The 22,171-nt window shown below is 38.0% G+C and overlaps 1 protein-coding gene across 2 annotated transcripts in view; it reads right to left on the minus strand.

Moving 5' to 3' along the window:
• Nr3c1 (nuclear receptor subfamily 3, group C, member 1) overlaps nucleotides 1–22,171 on the minus strand; it is a 121,726-nt gene that overhangs the window by 92,852 nt on the left and 6,703 nt on the right. The gene's annotated exons all lie outside the window — the stretch shown is intronic.

Genomic DNA, 22,171 nt, shown 5'->3' on the forward strand with positions numbered 1-22,171 from the left:
GAAAGAAAGATCTTGTGAAGTTGATCCCCCGACATCTAACAGATTCTTCTGTTTGTGTGTGGGGTACTCAATCCTACAATAAAACTCATACTTATCCTTGATGATCACTTCTTAAAAAGAACTAAGAATTGTGCATATATATCATTCTTTTGTATACTTTCATACCATAGACATAAATAGCTGAGTTACTCATGGAAAGAATCTATTTCATTTTTTCTTGCTTGTTTGAATTGTAAATAGTAGGTGTTCTTTTATTTTTTAATAAAAATAAAATAATAATTTTATTATTATTATAATATATAATTCTATACAAGAATTCCCACTTAATGTTTTTCCTTTCCCTTTTTTTGCATGCCCAATAATTCTTAATGTAGAAGAATACTTCATTTTAAGTTTTAAATTTCCATTCCAAATATTTTAAACAAAAAATTTTTTTCCTGTTGTTTCTCTTTAGTGACCTAACTATGCCTTAGTCCTTTAGTTCAATAGAAAAACATCTAATGCTTTAATTCATCATATTTATTAAAAAAATACACTTAAACTTTCAATAATCATATCTACACAGCAAGAAAATTCATTACGAAAATAATTTGCTTAACATCCATTGAATCTTCTTCCCAGTTTGCTGGAAATGTTGAAAAAAAAGATATTTTATTATACTTCTAGGGAAGGGCTGGGGATCCCACCTGCTAGGAAAGTGCTCACAGGCCAATGAGCTATGTTACTAGTTGTCTTAGTTACAGTTACTATTGCTGTGATGAAACACCATAACCAAAAGCAACATGGGGAAGAAAGGGTTTATTTCATTCACAATTCCATATGAACAGTTCACTATCAAATGTAATAAGGACAGAATTTCAAAAGGCAGGAACCTGAAGGCAGGAGCTAATATAGAAGCCATTAAGAAATGTTGCTTACTGGCTTGCTCTTCCTTCTTTCTTGTAGACCCCAAGCTTACCAGCTTAGGGATAGCACCATCCACAATGGACTTGGCCCTCCCTATCAATCAGTAATTAAGAAAATGTCTGATAGGCTTGCCTATAGCCCAATTATATGGAGGCATTTTCCTTAACTGAGGTTTCCTCCTCTTAAACTATCTTAACTTGTGTCAAGTTGACGTAAAACTGTCCAACATGTTAGCCCTACTTGATCTGTCAATATGAGAAACTGAAGCTTACAGAGCTTGATTCAATGTCACATAGCTGCTCAGTATTAAGGATGGAATTCGTTTACATTAAAAGAGATTTTCTTCATTGATCATATAGTTTACATGAAGGAGCATTACCAATTCTTGAAAGACTTGAGCACTCATGGAATTTAAGTGATGAACTTTGAAGAAATTAAATAGTTTTTTTTTAAAAAGAAATGTTCATTGTACACAGGTGAAATTTAAAATTCTGATGACACAATTCTTGTTACAGTTGATAACGATTAAGCATGTATGTCTACCAGACACTATTCAGTATTTTCATACATTACCCTTAACTCATTAACAAGGGGCTTACTCATCAACAGCCCTAGGAAGGTAGTATTACTACATGGTGTAAGACAGGATAAATCCCTACTTCAGAGAAAATGTATTTTATTATCTCATAAGAGGAGGTAGGAATAAAACTGATATATTCAAACTTTATCCAACAAAAGTATGATCTACCTTTTTCATTATGTTATGCTGCTGGAACAGAGGCTCATAGATAGCAGGTGTAAAGTAATATTTTACAGAATTATGATAATAATGCTGAGTTAGTTAATCAACATATATTGGGCATGGTATTAGTTGGGGTTGACTTGGCTAAGTGACTTAATAAAAAGTTTATGAACATTGCTCAAGATCTTTATGCTTATGCTCGTGGATTTTAATTTCCAAGCAGACTTTACCCATAGCAGCTAGAACACATTGTATTTTTACAATGTCCCGCACAATTTGGTAACATGTTACAGTGGTAGTTCATTTGTTGTGTGCACATTTGTTATATTCTCCCTCCTTACAAGAACATAAGCCTGAAAGACAGAGACTCGGCCTTCCTATTCAGCAATTTTTATCCAATGCATAATTGATGTTCTGTGGGTGTTAATTGAGTGAACTGATGAATATGTATCAACTATTAGGCCCTAAGACAAACAAAATATTAATAAACCTGAGTTGCAACCAAATCACCATTTACATCTGTATAGCATTTGGACTGCAGAGATTGCTCAGAAAGTAAAAACGCTCTCTGCTCAAACAGAACCCACATAAACATCATGTTATGGCATCAGGTGCTTGTATTCACCCCCACTCCACCCCCTTGCACAGAGACAGGAAACATCACTGGGGCTTGCTGGTCTCTTGCTAAACTCAAGATAGAATGAAAGACCCTGTTAATGGTATAAGATAATGATAGAGCAGGACACCCTAAGTCTTCCTCTGGCCTCCATGTGATCCTACAAATATATGCACCTGATACACACACACACACACACACACACACACACACACACACACACACACACACACACACACACATGGGGAGGGAGAGAGTGGAGGAAATAGAAAAGGAAGAGGAAGAAACAGAAGCAGAAGCAATAAAGGAAGAAAGATAGGAGGGGGAAACAAAGAAAGCCTTTATAAAGCACTTGATGTGTTGAGATTTTAATTTTTGCTCATCTGTTCCATTATCTCCATTCTCAGTGAAATAATACAAACAACAGTGTCAAGTGATCCCCTCAAAAACATCAATCAAATCATAGAAAGATCCTGACCCAGCATGTACAGTGGCTCCCTATTACAATGAGACAAGTCCAGTTTTGCTGTTAAGTCCATCATCTTCTGTCTGTCCTTTACAGAAGACAAAACCTTCTAGAAGTTGTAATTAGCCTCGTGTTTAACGTTAATGAGGTTATCTACTGAATATTGAAAACAAGAGAATCATCAAAATGGGCAATGTGCAAACTATTTATCTTCTGAAACCTAAAATCCATCATTAAACCTTTAGTTGCTTCACCTTAGGGTGAAGGTCTAACATTTTTATGAGTACCATTTCATTTTTCCTGTGTGGGGTATTCGCACAGTGTATTGGGACTAATGCTAGTCTCTATATAGGGTCTGTAATCTTGAGCAAGCTCTCTAACTCACTATACCTTAGTTATGACCACTTGTAAAATGGGCATAAAATAATAGCAACTTAAATTACAAAGATTAAGCAAGTTCCTATATATGAAATGTATTAATTCATGAGGCATATTATGCACTCAATTATCATTAAAGACTATTAGTTGTTTTAATTTCAATTTTCTCTGGTTCTTAAAAAAGTAGAGAAAGATATAAAAGGCACTTATAGAGTGAACTATATTTCTATTTGCTTGGGATTCCTTCGTCTTTCGAAGTAACTCCCATGCACACTACTTGACTGAAATTGCTTATGGCATCCTTCCATTCAGACTGTGTAGAAGAGTGACTTCTTTTCATACTCATGTTCCATCCTGAACGTGAAAACACATTTCAGGGGAAAGCACAAGAGACTAGATAGCTAAGCTGGTAGCAGGAGAAATGTATGGAGTAACCTTGGCTCTATGTGCACCACGGTCTGGATACCAGTGCTAAGTGTTGCATGAAGACTAAATAACTTGAATTTATTGGGATGAATTTATGTGACTTTTGTGGGAAAAGATCTCATTTAAGGAAAGACTCCACATAGCAATTCCAGGCCCACCTGTGCTCTTGGCTGCCATATAAATTCTCTTACACGGCAACACTTCTTTGAAATTTATTTTCGTATAGTTATGATACCTTTTCATGTCTCAGCTTGCATTGTTTTTGTTGTTATTGTTGTTGTTATTGTTGTTGTTGTACCCATTCCCTTAACTCTATGGTAAATGCAGATTGGAGCCAAATAAATTTACTTGTTAATGAATAGTTTTGAAAAGATTAACTATATGGTAATTCGATACAGCTTTTCTTGTTGGATGTCAGAACTTCCTGAGTTCATCATAGCTAATAAATGACTCTGTAACATTGTGACTTTGGGAAACACTTTCCTTAGGTTTTCCAGATAAGCCGTCCCAGGGAAAACCAGATAAACTAGAAGGTTCCATTTCTGTGTCCTTTAATATTTCCATTTACAAGAGACAGGTTTGTTATAAAAAAATTCACACAAATAATCAAACTGTTAGTCTGAATTGGTTCTGCACTGGTATATGCTTCTTTTCCTAGTTAGAATTAACATGGAAATTTGAAAATAATGCATGAAAAAGCTGTATCTTTCCTTTTTCTAAAAAAAAAATTTTTTTTTTTGCTTTCATCATAAAGAACTTAAAATACAAGTTTCTGTTCCTGTATATTAAGTGTTTGTGGTTGTCCTGGTTAAATCCATGTCCTCCATGTTAGCAGAACTTAGTTGAAACAATAAGGAATTAAAGAGGTGGTAAGACATCAGCTGACAAATTAGATACATGTTGCCATAAGCAGAGGCCTAATGTTTTCAGTGTTTGGAGACATCAGAGCGAGCACACAGAATAACTGCAACGATTATTACGTACATTGTTTGCCATTTGTGGCATTTGTGGCTGGCCATTATGTCATTAGCTTTCTTCCTTTTCTGATTTAATCTCCTCTGTCCCCTGCTCCTTTAGTAGACAGTGTGTCATTCTGCCCTGTTTGTGGGTGGCACTGCTCAGCTCAGTTTTGAAAGGGGTTGCTTCCACTTTAGATCTTACACCTCCTCTTTAGTTAATACGTGTATTTGTTTTATTTAAGGCTAAATTGGAGGACAGGTTTATACCCTCTTCACTTTTTAAAAGCAAAGCTGAGGTTTATTAAAGCGTTTTAAACTATATTTATGCATGGGTGTTAAAAAAGACACATGTAAGAGGGCACTTTAACACATGCACAGGCAGAGGAGAGCTTCTAAGTGGCAGCAGAATCTGTAAGTTCTTCATATCACATTCGAAAGTGGTACAAAGGCTATTTGCTACATTTATAAAATAGTATCAATATTAGATTTTTTTCCATCCTCCTGCTTAATTTTCAGCCTAAGTTCTGCATTTGAAACCGAACACAGTGTACACAGCTGAATGGGCTTCCGTCAGTCCTTTAACCTTTCAGTTTGTAGCAGGAGGTAATATCTACCCATGCATCTCACAGGAAGTAGGGTTGAAAAGGAGACTTCAAACTTCAAGAATTATTCAGAAAACAAGAGAGGCATATATAAATTTTGCATCATCAGTAAGTCGCAACAAAAGAACCAATTATCTTTACCCCTCTTTATTTGTGTCATGTGATATCCAGTGCACAGGGCAATAGAGTTTTAGGCAAAGTGGTATCAACTTGTGTTAGGGCTAGTTATACAAACTCATAAAGGCTGCTTGTTAACTTTTCAAAGATTTTGTTAGTTACTAATCATCCTCATTATTAAAAATAATTTATAAACTTACAGCTAAACATGAGCAATGTTAAATGCTCAGGAGAGGATTACTTTCTGATTATTTCACTATTATTTAATATGTTTGTAGTATGATGGGCATCTTCTGGTGTGTTTTAGCATAGGAACTCGCAGCCTCTGCATTCAAAAGTGTTGTTTTGGTAGTTTGAAATCAACAATGGTGAAGTTTTTTGTACCATAAAAATTGGGAAAACTAAAAACCAGATCTTCGTTTTATTGATGTCAGTGCTAGAGGGTATTTTGATAATAAAGACGAAATTACAAAATATGTAATTTTATGAATAATTATTTTCCAGTACTTAAAAACCACTCTCTGCTCCATATCATGGAGGGTTTTAACCTTAATACACGTTTTTGTTGCTTCACTGTTGCACATTCACTAGCACGAAAACAATGAATATCCTAGTAAAAGCACCAGTGGAAGGGGAAGACCTTGGTCCTGCCAAGACTGAACCCCCAGTGAACATGATTGTTGTGGGGAGGGCGGTAGTGAGGGGAGGATGAGGAGGGGAACACCCATATAGAGGGGGAGGGGGAGAGGTTAGGGGGATGTTGGCCTGGAAACCAGGAAAAGAAATAACAATTGAAATGTAAATAAGAAATACCCAAGCTAATAAAGATGGAGAAAAAATATCAAAAAAAAGAAGAGAAAAAAAAGAAGTTTAACAGTATCTGTTTATTTTTGCTGCACTGAATATTAATGAAATGTTCATTTGTAGACTGACTCTACTGAAGATGTTGTATTAAACCAGAGGCTGGCCATCAACACAAGCAAGGGAAAGATTATTGAAATCATTCTTTGACAATCAGCCACACAGAAGTTCCTACTAAAGAAAATTTTGTACCTTATGCGCTATAAATTGTGTGACACGTGTCCTTTATATCAATGAGTTTATAAAAACATATTCCCCTCTCTCACCTAAATGGCAATGAAAAACAGACTGGAGTGGCTAAGATAGGAATGCCTTTGGAAGATGAGCAGAGGGCGAACTAGTCACTATAAAAGAAACATCTGGATGGGAATGATGGGAATGAAGGTGGGGAGGGACTCAGAGGAGTTGGGGGGAGGGGAAACTGTAATCACAATATGTTGTATAAAAATCTAGTTGTTTTAATAAAAGAAAAAGAAAAGACACCAGAGGAACAGTTTGTGCTGGGGGATGTGATGGGTGTTGTCTGTCAAAGTCCAAGGAGGGCATAGAATAGAGGGCATAGAAAAGAAGTCCAAGGGAGGCATGAAACAGGGTAGAAACATTGGAAGCACAAAGCAAAAGATTTGTTTCTTAGTTGTCAAATTGTCTCAACATATGGGTAGGAAGGGGAAGCTCAGTGTGTCAAAACTGGGATTCATGTACTTAGAGATTTTCTTTTTCCTCTGGAAATCCATGGATTTCTGCATATATTGAGGAGTTATTAATTCACCCCATGCCTTCATCCTGTTTCATATCTGTGGTCTAGCATGGCCTATTTTAACTGTAAAATCTCCATGGAATACAGGGAGAGTGCTGCATCTTTAAATGGCTTGTAGTTATTCCCAGTTTGTCTTAGCTATGATACAAGGCAAGCAAATAGACTGACCCCAGCATAAGCCACATGGTTAGTGTACCTTACAGTTCTCAGCAAACTTCTGGTGGGCTGCCATGATGCTCCCTAGTTTGTTCATTATAACTAAACTATATTCTGTATTATAAGTTGTTTGTTTTCATTTTAGCATACATGAGAAAATTTATTAACTGTGTGGTATTTTAAGACATATAAATGTTTCACAAAAGAGCTGACTTCTCACTCAACTACCTTAAGACTATAAGGACCTCAGAAAGAGTTTCAGTCATTTATCAGCAAGGGCTGGCACTTTGAAGATTCCCTTTGGATATGTTAATTTGTTTACTTCAGTTTTCTGATAATCGGACACTTTAAAGGAGGCTTCAATGAATCACAGAATATTAGTAGAAGGAGACCAGACCATGGGAGTAATGTAGTGATAGAGCACTTTTCTATCACATATAAGATCAAGGCTTAGTCTTCAACAATGCATAATTAAATTTTTTCCAACTAATCTAATAGAAAAAAGGGGTTTTCTCAGCTAATTTTCTCTTCCAGTCATGCTTGTATTCATTCCTTCAACAAAGTAACAAATATTAAATGTTAAGGCTGCAGGGACACAAAAATGGTTATGGGTTCAATTATTATGTCTACAAAACCAAAATATGTAAATACTCATTGATTTAAAAGATTATAATATAATCAATATTTTAGAGGTAATGGAGCAGGAGAGATTGACAAGTTGTTATCCTGCAGTATGGATTTATAGGAACATGCCAGTAGATACACTGGCACTGGCACTATGATATGCAAGAAGTCACCTGAGTGTCAGAGGGAGGAGAGTTGGTGTGAACACAGAAATGGAGGTCAAGTAGGGTTGCCTACAGACATCACTGATTTGAGTGATGGATTTCATTCAAATGGCTTGGCTGTTTCTCAAAAAGAGACACTCATGATAGAAGATTGGCAGTATAGTATTCAATAAGGACATTTTCATATATATATATATATATATATATATATATATATATATATATGGCATGTAACTATTTAAGCAAGAGTTATATGTATGGTTTATATAAAGTTCATTTTCAAGCATGGTTAGATGTGAGCCAAGAGCTTACATCATGTGAAAAGGACTGAATTCTATCACTTAGCTTTATTTTCCTATTGTAGTTTTATTCTTAGGAAGGGTTTCCTCTACCTGGTAGACAATGACACCTATACTAGCATGTCCTATAGCAGCAAAGCGTTCTCCTCTCTGGCAAGGATCTCCCTTGTCCTCTTCCTGAAAAGACACTTGATTGTTTTGTTGGACCAATGACCATGACCAAGGGATAGACAGCATGTATAGTCTGCATGGCAAACCTGTCAGGTAGCAGTGCCTGAGGGGTTAGTGGGAGGGAGGAAGAAAGAAGACAGGAAAGAGCGAGATGGAGACAGTCAGGGAAACAGATGTCTCATAATTATTGGGACTTTAAAAAAATAGGGATAAAAGGACGGACGCTCGGCATGCAGGAAGCAACAGGTATTCATCTTTGCAGCCACAGTTATTTATCAACATGAAACAGTGACATAAATGCCACACTCAACATTTTACCTGAAATGTTTGCCAAAATGGAAATAAAACCCTAAAAATTAAGTAAGGTGGTTACAAGTGCTATTAGTTTCATCCTGACTTTAATAGAACTCAGATGTTCATTTGTATTTTGAAATTTCAGATAGTCAACAAATGAACTATTGCTTTTAGAGAATAGTACTTCCATTTAACTGGTCTTTTCCCAAGTCATATAGTGGTGTTTTAAACTAGCTTTATAGTCTTCTACGAAAAGAATTTGTCTTGATTGACAAATTCAACAAACATGAGGGTTGCAGACGGCTACTGTGAGCCTCAGCTGGCCCGTTCTGCTCCTTCTGTCTTGATAAGTTGAATGTCATGCAAATGTCTCCAGCCTTGGCACTAGACAGGCAGGAAGCCAGAACCAGTAATAGAAGCAGGAGGCAGTCGGTGAATACTTGCTGATTAATTTTAGCTCCATAGGCTTGATGGGTTCTCCATCCCTATAATTATCATCAGCAAATAGTTATTGAATGATGTCCAGCATATTTTTATTCTTCTTTCTTTGGCCCTAATTTTCCTTTTCTATTTTACCTCTCAGTGTGAATTCATCACACGTATTTCTGTTCATCAGACCAAGAGCCTCCTGTGATCAGTGGGTAGGGACTCAGTTATATTCCTCCTACAAGATTATTTATATAACATGTATCTGTAGATTATCTATCTGTCTATCTGTCTGTCTGTCAGTTTGTCCATCCATCATCCATCTATCTATCTATCTATCTATCTATCTATCTATCTATCTATCTATCTATCTATCTATCTATCTATCAGTGTGTCTGTCTATCTATCTATCTATCTATCTATCTATCTATCTATCTATCTATCTATCTGTCAGTGTGTCTGTCTATCTATCTATCTATCTATCTATCTATCTATCTATCTATCTGTCACTCATTTACGTACATAAATTATCTTTATTATGAAAAGGCTCAAATACTCTCTGGAAATGGTAGGAGAACATATTATATGTGTGAGGAGATAAGCTAGGTGACTGAATAGCTCTTCCTTTCTGGCTGCTATATTAGTAGATCCATATCTGCTTTATAAGTTGGTATTTTTTATTACAAATGATGTGCAACATCTTTTCTCTTGTCAGCTCTTGCTAGACTTGCTCTGTGGAGGAACTGGAGAGTGGGGATGATGGTGTGAGTTATGAACGTAACAACTGTCAAAAGATTTCTAGAATGCAGATGATGGGCGCCCTAAACAAAGTGATTACCTTCGTGTTACCTTAGAAGGATGAGCTGTCACTTTAGATGCCATTTCTGTATTAAAAAAAATAAAGCAATAGATGCTGGTAAGTGAAACAGACATATTATAAGAGCCCAGATATGTAGAAGAGAATCCCTGAATTTGTTCCTTCTCTAGTCCCAATTTACAGATGTAATTAGTGTGTAGTTAATACTTCCGTAAGCCTTTTGTCTGGTCATGAGTTCATACATATGCACTGCCATAGTTTTGTAGTAACTAAAAAATATTATTGTGTATATATGTATGTATAATGTGTGTAAGTGTAGGCATATGTGCCATGATAGGCGTGTGTGTGTGTGTCTGTGTGTCTGTGTGTGCATGTGTGTGTGTGTGTCTCTCTGTGTGTATACAACTCTGTGAAGTGGTTCTCTCCCATATTTATATGGGTATACTAGGGGTATTGAACTCAGTTCACCAGTTTTGCCTAGCAAGAATGTTTACCTGATTAATCTGTTTTTCCTTTAAAGAAAAGTGAGGTTTTATTGCATACATTTTTTTAACTTTATTAAATGTCTTGGGGTTTTATGTCAACATTTTTAGGCAACTGTGGCATAGTATATTACAATGCATTATTACTGCATATGTAAATTATTTTCAAGTTTCACTGTTGCAATCCACACTGAGATGAATGTCCTTGTATTTATACTTCTACATCATTATGCAAGTACTTTTGTAGTAAATACCTAGTATGTGGCTCAGGTCCTGACTAAGTACCCAATGTGCCACACTTATGGCAAAGCTTGTCCAGTCCAGCTTTGTAGTTGGAGTTGTTGTTGTAGTTGTAGTTGTTGTTGTTGTTGTTGTTGTTGTTACTCAAATTGTCCTTTGGATAGTTCTGAAAAAATCTAATTAATAGAGCTATGGACACAAGCTCTACCTGTGTCTGCTTTAGTCAAGACTTTGCTAAATCCATCCTTAGATTAAAAATAAGTTCCAGAAAATTAGATTACTGAATTTGTTTAAAAAAAAAAACCCACAAGGGTTCATTTAAGAAGAGCATAATGGGGGTTGGGGATTTAGCTCAGTGGTAGAGCGCTTGCCTAGGAAGCGCAAGGCCCTGGGTTCGGTCCCCAGCTTCGAAAAAAAGAACCAAAAAAAAAAAAAAAGAAGAAGAAGAAGAAGAGCATAATGGCTCTGCTGAGCAAACCTTAACCTGGAGGCCACCATTGCCACAGGATAGGATGGTGCTGCTTTCCTGCTAAGTATCAACTTTCCACGTAGGGCATCTGATCCAAAATCTTCATTGTAAAGCATTGTAACTTCAGTTCATGTGTTTGAGGTACTAGAACCATCTTTCACATGTGCGTAGGACAGACTCAGCTTCTCAGGACATTAGTGTAGAGATGGGTACAGAGTAGGAGGCAAATCAACCTTTATTTTAGGCCTTCTGGGACTGCTTAGAAATTTATCTTTAAAAAGAACTGAAACAAAATTAAAACAAAAGATAGGATGCAAGCTTGGAACATCTGGAGTCTACCACTTAGAGTCACCCTTGAAATAAACAGAAAAAGAGTGAGAAGAAAATGAAATGAAATCTGGAAGACAGACATGAACCTCATTATCTAGTTTGAATATCTATATCCGAGTCCAGATATCTTTGACATGAGTGAGTGTCACATACTTCAATAAGTAAGAATCATAAGTTTCCTCCTTTTCTCTCTCCCCTTTACCTTCATCTTTTTTCTTCTTGTTTTCTTCCTTTATGAAACTTTTGTTTTTTCCCAGTCATTTGGGGATAGGTCTAAATTTTTACCTCTAAACAAGTGCTGTTTGCAGAACCCAATGGGGTAGAACACAAGCATTCCACTCCCACTGGAGCAGAGAGGCAGGCCAAGGTTACTGGGCATCTAAGATGACCTCAGGCTATATAGAGTTTCTTCTTAATGATTAATTGGGTGAGATGGGTAAACTCCTTTATTTAGAACATGTACAAATGGGGAGCTTTCATTCTGAAGTTAAGTTTCTGATTCTGGCTACATTTGCCTCAAAGTGAAACTCAAAGAAATCATATAGGAAACATTCCTCTATTAGGGGCATGTTTCAAATAAAAAAGGAGAAACAAAACCGTTATAATCCATGCCAAAAGGTTCTTTAACTTCAGTGTAAAAGCCTTAAGTATTATTCTTCTGTATGTGCCATTCCAGGACTATGTTTTATTGCTTCGTTTACAGAAGACTTGATGATACATTAACTTACACTTTATCTGTAGATTTAATCTACTGGACTTACATAATAAAATAGTGGCATTTGTTTACTTCAAACCAGAGCCTGAAATCTCCACTGATATGAAAATCAATATCACAGTTTAATTCTATCTGCAATCGCTATGCAAACACCAGTCATATTTTATTTACATAAACTTTACATTTCCTTATATCTCTAACAGAAGCATATGGAATGGGTGATAAGGTAGTTATAATCATTCATTCGCTTATGAACAGCTCCAATTCAATCTGAAGACTCCAGACTACGCATCCCAATAGATATGTATCCTTGACAAATCATTTAACTTCTTCGAGTCTTTTGTTTCCTTATCTGAGAAATATGTGTAGCAAGAGTATTTGCCTTAAAAGATACTTGTAACAGAATAAATAAGATATTCCTTACAAAGCCTCTAGTAGTTGTTGGCACTGAGCAATGTACAGTAAAGCCACTGTTAATCCTACAAAATGTAGGATGACCAGCACCATGTACATGACATCAGCTTCCTTCACACTAAGCCTGCCCTTTGCATATCATGGGCTGTGAAGTGAAGCTACTGACTACCTGCTGCTGAGAATTCTGTAGAAGAAAGCCAGACACTGACTAGGAAGTTTAATTTTCCCTATAGGATTTCCCAGGCCTATCACAACCATAGAGTCTTGTGCATCTATAAGCTACACACGTTGCATCTCTGTGCTGTTTGATCATTAGGAAACCTACAAGGACTATAGATTTCACCGTCCACCTGAGCATGATCAAATAACAACAGATAATTAAAAAATTACAAGTTGGTTAAAATGCTACAACTAAAAGAAATAAAAGCACAGAGAATGATATAATGTGTCTATAGTTCACTGACTTGCTAGTGGCCCAAAATGAACAACAACAAGAAATCCTTTCTAATTCCTCATCAAATGGTTTACACATAATACATAGTGATATATATTCAGACATCAATGTTTACCTAGTATGAAGTTATTGGTGACATGTTAATCTACACAAATTCACTTGTTCATGTTTATCAGTGCCCTCAAAAGTTTTAACTGCAAGGTCCAAGTTTGTACAGTGATGTGGACACTGCACTGGATATGCAGACAGGGCCCTGTGCTGCTTCTGCCTCTCCTTTCAACTGCATGATCCTAAGTCATACTTCCTCCCTATGATGGTTGGCCTTTCTCTTCCACTTAGGTCTCTGGACTTTCCCTCCTCATTGCCCTTAACCCATCTAGATGTACGGTTGCCCTCCTGCCTCCATAGGAGATGGGCTTTCTGTGGATCCCCAAATGTTCAAGTCCTTTCTGTAACATACTACTATGAAACTCAATAGGAATACTGTGTGATTGTTATAAAATACTGCTTAGGGAATAACAACAAAACAATATGGGTGTTTGGTACTTTTTTTTTCTTGTATATGTGTATATGAGTTTACAAGTATGTACAGGTATGTGGGTATACATGTGTGTATGTGTGTGTGTTTGTGTGTATGTGTACATGTGCACATGTGTGTGGAGTCTAAAAGTCAACATTGAGTGTCTTCCTTATTTTTTTAAGAAAGGGTTTTCCATTGAACATGAAACTGGCTGATTCATCGGGGCTGGTTTCCTCTCTCGTGCTCCATGCCCAGCTCTTTGACATGGGTTATAAAGGATTAAACCAGTGCTTCCTGAGCACAAGGAAGCAAGCACTTTACAACTGAACAATCCCCCAAGCTTCTAGACACCATTATTTTCCTTGGTGCATGTTTAGTTGAGTCCACTGATTCAGAACTCAGTGATACAGAGAACCAACAGTAATGATTTCTTTTCCTACCTCTGGCTGCCGAGCTTTGGTCAATATCCCATGACTTCCTACCATTTGCCTCCATGAAGGCACTGAAGATAAAGGTAAGTAAAGCACATCTCTATCCTTGAGACCATCTCAGAACACAATGGTCAGAGTCACAAGGAGACAGCTGTGATAGTAACCTCCGGTGGGAGGGGGAAGACAGAGGATAATACTGATGACCATTCCTCGATGGATGGAGAGGGGAAACCTACAGTCTGAAGCTAAAGATAGGAAAGTTCATGTAGAGAGGTAGAATATTTCCCACAGAGCTGGCTCGGATGAGAGTAAACCTAGAGGGAACCAGGTTCCCCATATTTCTCTGGGTATGACCTTGACCTAGTTACCTCAGCTTCCTCATCAGTTATAATATGCATAGGTTCCGACTCTCTTTTAGGCTGTCGTGACCCATCAATGAGATTATGTACGTTGATGTTAACAGGACACTCAGCAATAACTTGTTAAAGTAACAATAGTAGTATAACCAGTTTGCTTATATCTTGGTAACATACTTTGTTGTATTTAAAGAGAGTGTGTGTGTGTGTGTGTGTGTGTGTGTGTGTGTGTGTGTGTGTGTGTACTTGCTTGTATCTCTGTGCACTGTGTTTGTGCAAGTACTCACAGAAAAAATAGTGTTAGATTCCCTGGAACTGAAGTTACTGGCAGTTCAGAGTGGCCACGTGGATTCCAGTAACTGAGTCTGAATCTTCTGCAAGAACTCTTAATGACAGAACTATTTCATGAGTCCCTAAAAACATTTTTAATGACCCCAAAGGACTTGAAGCAGTATGAGTTAAAAAGAAAATAGAAAGAAAAAAGATGGCCAGCAAGATGATTCAGCAGAGAAGCATGGATGACTCAGCAGAAAAGTGAAAGGTGACTCAGCAGAAAAGTGAAAGGTGACTCAGCAGAAATGTGCTTGCCACTTGTATGTTCCCCTGTCCCAGTTTGACAGAGCTAGAGTTATTGGAGAAGAGGGAACCACAATTGAGAAAATACCTTAACAAGATTAACCTACTGGCAAACCTGTGGAACATTTTCTTAGCTAGTGACTGGTATGTGTGGGGGTGGGGGGTGGGGGGACACTGTGAATAGTGCCAATCCCAGGGAGGGGACCTTGGGTTGTATGAGCAAGCAGAGGAAAACAGGAAAACAGGAGGACCAAGTTAGTATGCAGCACTCCTTCGTGGCCTCTGCTTTGCTTCCTGCCTCCAAGGTCCTGCCTTGAGTTCCTGCCCTGACTTCCCTCAGTTACTAAGTGTGGCCTAACATAATCACTTTCTTTTCCAAGTTGCTTGTAGTCTGTCATGAAATTTCATCAAATAGACAAAAAAAAAAAGTGGCTAATACAGCAGGGATGCTGCTGAGTGTCCCATAGTGGACAGGGTAGTCCATTACAGCAAAGAATTATCCAAATGCCAGCCAGTACTGAGGTCGAGTCCTACCCCGGAAATAACCCATTCAGCTCTTATTTTCCAACAATCATCAAGAAACAAGAACCATTAAGAATGTCCTCATTTACCTGCAAAAGCATTTCCTTTGGGCGTTTTATCCACTTTACCATCTCCTTTGGAAAAGAAGGTTTTCTAGTTTTTGGTACAGTTATTCAAATGGTCTTGTCAAAAGAGTGGAAGTGTGTGTGTGTGTGTGTGTGTGTGTGTGTGTGTATGTGTGTGTGTATGTGTGTATGTGTGTGTGTATGTGTGTGTGTATGTGTGTGTATGTGTGTGTATGTGTGTGTATGTGTGTATGTATGTGTGTGTATGTGTGTGTGTATGTGTGTTTATGTGTGTGTGTATGTGTGTGTATGTGTGTATGTATGTGTATATGTGTGTGTATGTATATATGTGTGTGTATGTGTATATGTGTGTGTATGTGTGTGTGTATGTGTGTGTGTGCACCTGTGCAAATGCCTGCAGAGGCCACATTTCCTACTTTGCCACTATCGACTTCACTCCTTTGAGACAGAATCTCTCTGAACCTGGAGCTAAGACACTGTTTAGGAAGCCTCAATGATTCTCTTGCCTCTGTTGCACACAGTGCTGGATTACAGGGGCATGTGGCCATTTCCTGCTCAAATTTAGGTTCTCATGGTCCAAAGGCATGGACTTTTATCCACTGAGCCATCTCTCCACCCTAAGAAAAATCATTATTATTTTTAACATATGGATAACAGAATAAAATGTATGTATAGTGCTGGAATTGAACTCAGCACCTTGTGCATGCTAAGTCAGTGCTCTATCAATGAACTACTCTCCCCCATATATGATGATTTTAACAATATTCACCCCCAGAGACATTCACTTGCCCATTGTTTGAGCTGAGTTTTCCTTTGGAAGGAGAGAAACTTTGACAGTGGCTACTTTCCTTCACCACAGAGATGTAAATGGCCAGCTTTGGGTAGGTAGGAGCCAGCTTACTTTGAGCTCCTAAAGTTTTCCTAACTCTTCTGCCAGAGCTCTGTCAGTGCAACTCACCATGCCTGTGTTTGTCTCTCTTAATGAGAATTAGCTAAGTTGTAGAATTAATAAGTCTCATCTCCATTTTTGCTTCTTTTCTTTCTTCTAGAAACAGCATAGTGGTTAAGCAGCTGGTGCTGGGATGAGACTACCCCAGTTTGAGTCTGCTTCTGTTAACTTGTTGCTCTGTGACCTTTACAACTTTCTCAATGGTTTGAGTGCCTCCAGTCTCTTTACTGGTCAGAAGGGGAAAACAGAGTGCCTGTCTCAGATGTGTGCAGTCGGGATCCAGTCAGTTCCCCACTGTCGAGTGCTTACAACTGAGCTTTCCAAAGTGTGTATCTCAGTCCGGTGACTGAATGGGAGGCCATGAAAATTCAGCAACAGTGAAAGATTTCTGGAGACCAAAACCTCAAAATCAAGTTTGCATCATCCATGCAACATGCAACATGCTGGCACCTGCCTACACTGTGTCTCATGACGTCACCAAAGCCTTGCTTCTAAACACACCACACATAAGTCCAACAATGCTACCTCAAACATCCTGGCTAAAGATTTGAGACTATGGTGCATTATACATTGGGTTGTCTTTATTATCCAAGTTTTATCTTCTTATATGAACATAATCATCCAATTAGAGCAGAGACTTTTAATATTTCCCTAACATGATATTTCAGCATGTAAAGATTCAGTTGGTCTAATTTTGGGTCGTATTCTGTATATTTGGTTTTAAAGCTTGCTGTTTGCACTAATTGCTCGAATTTCACAGATAGTATCTAGGGAGTTTCAGCTTGGGGTTGGGACAGGATTTCCAACAATTTCTGAAGTGGTGCTAAACAATCTTTGTGTTATATGTTTATGCACAGTGGTTCAACCAGCACTGATGATTATATTATAAATTTGAATATTGATCAGCTCTGAAAATTGAAGATGCTCTATAGCCGATAGTATCAAATATTCAGCTAAGGTTGAATTATTTATGTAGAAACAAGCTCACTCATCTCATTAGAGTGCTAATATGCTTACTTTGATAAATTCCAAAACTGTGTATATACAGAAAATTGAAATTTTCTTTATGATTTCATGTCCACGCATGTTTGGCCTGCACATATCTTTTATATACCTGGAGTTGTATGAAGATGGGATTAGTATGAGTCCTGACACAGAACACTGTCAATGGTCAGTCTTGACTCTTGGTTGTTTGCTTTGAGGGGTCACGGACATGCTCATAGGATTCCCAACCTTTCCTAAACTGTAGGAGGGATATGAGCTAGGAACAAGTTCATGTTTCTGCAGGGCAGGTGACATGGTTGCTAGTGTCACCAGAGAAGACATGGTAGGGAGCTGAAGTGGTCACTGATGGCCAGTCAGTCCTGTCTCTTGTTATCTGCCAATACCTTGTGCTTTTCTTCCCTCTCCCCTTTACCAGTACAGTCTTCTCTTCATGTCTCTGTCATTTCTCTCCAAGCATGTCACTATCCCAAGGCCTTCCCTCTTCCCTGCTTTGCTCTAACTTTTATATTACTTTTCATAGCCATCCCTTAAACACTGACTTTCATTCAACTCACCTGAGAGTTGGTTTAAAGTGCAGCTATCCAAGCTCCACCTCAAACTTCCTGCCTAAGGGCAGAGTCCGGGAATCTTTACCTGAGGGAGTGTGATTTACTAAGAACATGCAGGAGAGATCAGGCTGCACAAGCGATTCACTAGGTGTGTGACCAAGTATTAAAACTGTCTCTTGTTCCCATCCTCACATGTAAGATGACTCTGAAAGAAAAGCTACTTTGGCTTTCAGAGCGAGAACGAGAGGAAGACATCCCATTCCACAAAATAAATCACTACACACCGAGCAGAGGTCCCCGTGTCTTCCTAACATTGCCTTCTTTAATCAAGTCACAGCTTCATTTTTGACTTATTGGCTTCATATTTTATTAAACCAAAACAATAAAATAATATTTGAAGAGAAAAATTGGGAGAACTCACCCTTACCCACTTTAAAAATTACTACAAAGCTACACAGATCAAAATAGTGTAGCCTAAGAAAGGCATTTAGATGATAGAACAGAATTAAGAGTCCAGAAACATATGTCTTGCCTCAACTGATTTTTGACAAAAAGGCTAAAACATACAATCTTTTTCAACAAACAGTGCTAGGATAATTGAACAAACATGCGGAAAATAGAATATTCAAAAGTAAACTCCAAGTGGATTGCAGACTTAAGTGATCAGGTGAAGTTATAAAATCTGTAGGAGAAAACGTATATGGGCAAATCTCTTGATCACGGATCATATAATGATTAGAGCTGATACCAAAGCACAGGCAAACGAGGAAATAGCCAAACTAAATTTCATCAAAATTAAAGATCTTTTCTACTTCAAAAGCTATCAGGAAGAAAAATAAAATGTTGGCTATCAGAATGAGGGAACTATTGCAAACCATGTATCTGCTATAGCTTAGATCTGACTGTTGTTACTCAATAGTAAAAGGACACCGAGTGCCCAGCATAGAGTTCCCTAAGGGAAACGAATGACTAATAAACATATAAATGTTAAATGATGTATAACCTCATTATCGGTGAATACAAGAGAAATTACTGTATATCCACTAGGCATAATTTTAGAAAAGGAATATAATATGTTGGTGAGGATATGGAGAAATATAACTCTCCCACAGTGATAAGAGAGCTCCAAAGTGGCTCAGTCTTATGGAACCCATGTAACATCTCCCTCAAAAACTTAAACATAGAGTTACTATATGATCTCAAGAGGATTTTGCGAAACTTCCAAACAATATGGGTTAGTGCCATTGCCCTTTGTGGCCTTCCAGAATTAGAAGGTAAAGCCTTACTACTAAAACACATATAGTTCATAAACAGGACTTGGAGGAGTGGGTCTACATCTGGCCCGGAAGTCTCTTCCTTGAAGGCTCCCTCTCATGGAATCAGAAGGTGCCATGCAAGCTTCCAAGAGGAGAAAAAATGAATAGTTCTACCTAGATGTAAAGCCAACCAACCAAAGCAATGGCCAGATGTCCCCAAGGGAACGATAGTGGCATTTATATGTTGGAGTAACCAACATATAAATTGGACTCAATGCCTGCTTAGTGGGAGGGAATTCATGTCTGGTATTATAAACCTGCCAACTACTTACCCATAGCTGGTGGGGTCCTAGACCCTAGAGGATGATCTACCACTGCCTCTTTCTTAAGCTGTTGTAATCTTTAACTGCATTCCGAATATGTACTTTTATATACACAAGTAAGTGTAGCTTTCACCACTCATCAGAAAACCTCCTTTTGCATTACAGAAATCTAAACCTGGTCAAATTACAAAGAACAACTGATCATGGGGCGCCTATCCCAATTGGTGCATCTATAAAATACCCAGTTGTTACATCTATAACATACCCCATTGGTACATCTGTAACATACCCACTTGGTACATCTACAACATACCACTTGGTGCATCTATAACATAACCCATTGCTACATCTATAACATAACCCATTGCTACATCTATAACAAAGCCCCTACACTGAAGCCTCAGGGAATACCATAGAAGAGGGAGGTTAAAAGGTTATAAAATCCAAGGGGATCAGGACACCTTCTGTGAGGTACCATCTTTCATACAGGACAGGAAAGCTACATCCTTAAAATCTCAACAATATGGTTGCTCAAACAAGATCTTCACAATGACAAATACTAACTGACCTGCCAGGATGGATGGCAGAACTCTCTCATGCTCCCACCTCTAGATGAAGAGCTACATGTAATCATTGGTTGTTTTGAGAGGGATAATTAATCTTCTCCAGGAACAAGACCACTGATGGGTTATCTAATCATAAGTGATCAGCCTTAAACACACAAACATACAAACAACACTAAATGAACTCAACAAAAAATTGTATGTATGTGCCTTATTGCTTCTATTGCTGGGATAGAATGCCATGGCCAAAAGTAAATTGGGGAAGAAAGGGTTTATTTGGCTTCCACATCACTGTTCATCATTAAAGGAAGTCAGGACAGGAACTCAAGCAGGGCAGGAACCTGGAGGCAGGGACTGATGCAGAGGCCATGGAGGGTTGCTGCTTGCTAGCTTGCTCTCCATGGCTTGCCCAGCCTGCTTTTCCAGTGATGGCACGACCCACAATGGGCTGGTCCCTCTCTCATCAATCACTAATTTAAATGCCTCATAGCTGGATCTTAGGGAGGCATTTTCTTAATTGAGGTTCCCTGCTTTCAGATAATTCTAGCTTGTGTCAAGCTGACATAAGACTAGCAAGCATAGGGTGTATGCGTGCATGATTATGCACATATGTGATAATAATTAAAGAAGTCATGAACTTGAGTGAGAGTGGGAAATGTCAGAAAGAGTAGGTAGGGAGAGAGGGAAGGGTGGAAATGATGTACCTACAGTACTCACGTATCCAATTTTCAAAAAAATCGAAGAAAAATATAAAAAGGAAATCTCTTGAGTAAAGTTAGACATTTCTAAAAAAAAATTATATTTGAATGTTCCCAATGACATTATTCCTATTAGTCAAGTGGTTACAGCTTAAATGTCTGTCAGGTGATGAATGAGAAAACCAATGTGGTCCATGTAGCAAGATGTTCTAGATGCACAAAAAGGAATGATGTGCTGACCAGGGAACACAGAGACAAGTCTTTAATGCATTGTTCTAAGTTAGCGGTCAACCTGTGGGTCACAACCACTTTAGGGGTCGAACTATCCTTCTACCTGTCACATATCAGATGTCCTGCATATCACATATTTACCATAGAATTCATAACCATAGCCAAATTACAGTTACAAAGTATCTATAAAAATAATTTTATGGTTCGGGGGGTCACCACACAGGAGGAACTGTATGTATTAAAGGGTCACAGCACTAGGAAGGTTGAGAACCACTGTTCTAAGTGGATAAAACCAAACATAAATGACCACATACTGCATGATTCTAGTGGCCTTTTCAGCACCAGATGGGAGATTGTAGAATTGGGGGCTTCCCCTTTTTGCTCCTATGCAGTGCCTTGTGCACACTGGCTGAGCATCTCCTCTAGCACAGAGCTACACACCCAGCTGTCGGAGAATGCTTGTACTAGTGATAGTTGTAGTCAATATGGCACTGGTTAGCATTATAACTAAAGGATGCTATGAGCCAATGATTTGCAGGCATACCATTCATAGAAATGGATGTATCAGGCTATGTCCTCAAGACATCAGAAAGGGATCCACCTGCCTTCTCCTTATGTCCCATGTGCTTGAACTTTTTCTTATAAGATGCTATGCTATACTGGATAAATGCTAGACTCTGATTTATACCATATGCATTCAGCTCTTATTTCAACCACTCAGTAGCTTTGTGTTCTGATGTTATATAGTCTCTTTCTTTAATTATGAACAGGAATTAGCTATAGTTTTGACTTAATAGGCTTGTTTAAAGGTTTAAACAAAGAAATGACATAGATTTATACTGTGCTGGGTGCTATAAATAATAATAAACATTAGCCACCATGGTTGCTTTTAGTGTTTCTCTAAGGATTTTATGCTGTAGATGAGAAAATAGATAACTCCCATTTGGCATCTGTGTTTGTCATAGAAAATTATTTGAGCAAAGTACAGTGATATACATTTATATCTATCTATTTATTAAGTATCATAATAAAGCCCCACCAACTAATTATAAAATAAATTAAAGAGAGAATTAGTAAGTTGGGCTTTTAACCTAGGGTATAGCCACTTGAATTTGGCGGAGAACAAGGAGAATATGTCCACAGATTGGGGTTCCTAGTCCACTGTGGATGATAGCCTCAGCCATGGCTAGTTCATCAAAGTGACAAATGTCACCTTGTCAAG

The sequence above is a fragment of the Rattus norvegicus genome, chromosome 18 (genome assembly GCF_036323735.1).
Source record: "Rattus norvegicus strain BN/NHsdMcwi chromosome 18, GRCr8, whole genome shotgun sequence".
Taxonomy (NCBI): Eukaryota; Metazoa; Chordata; class Mammalia; order Rodentia; family Muridae; genus Rattus; species Rattus norvegicus.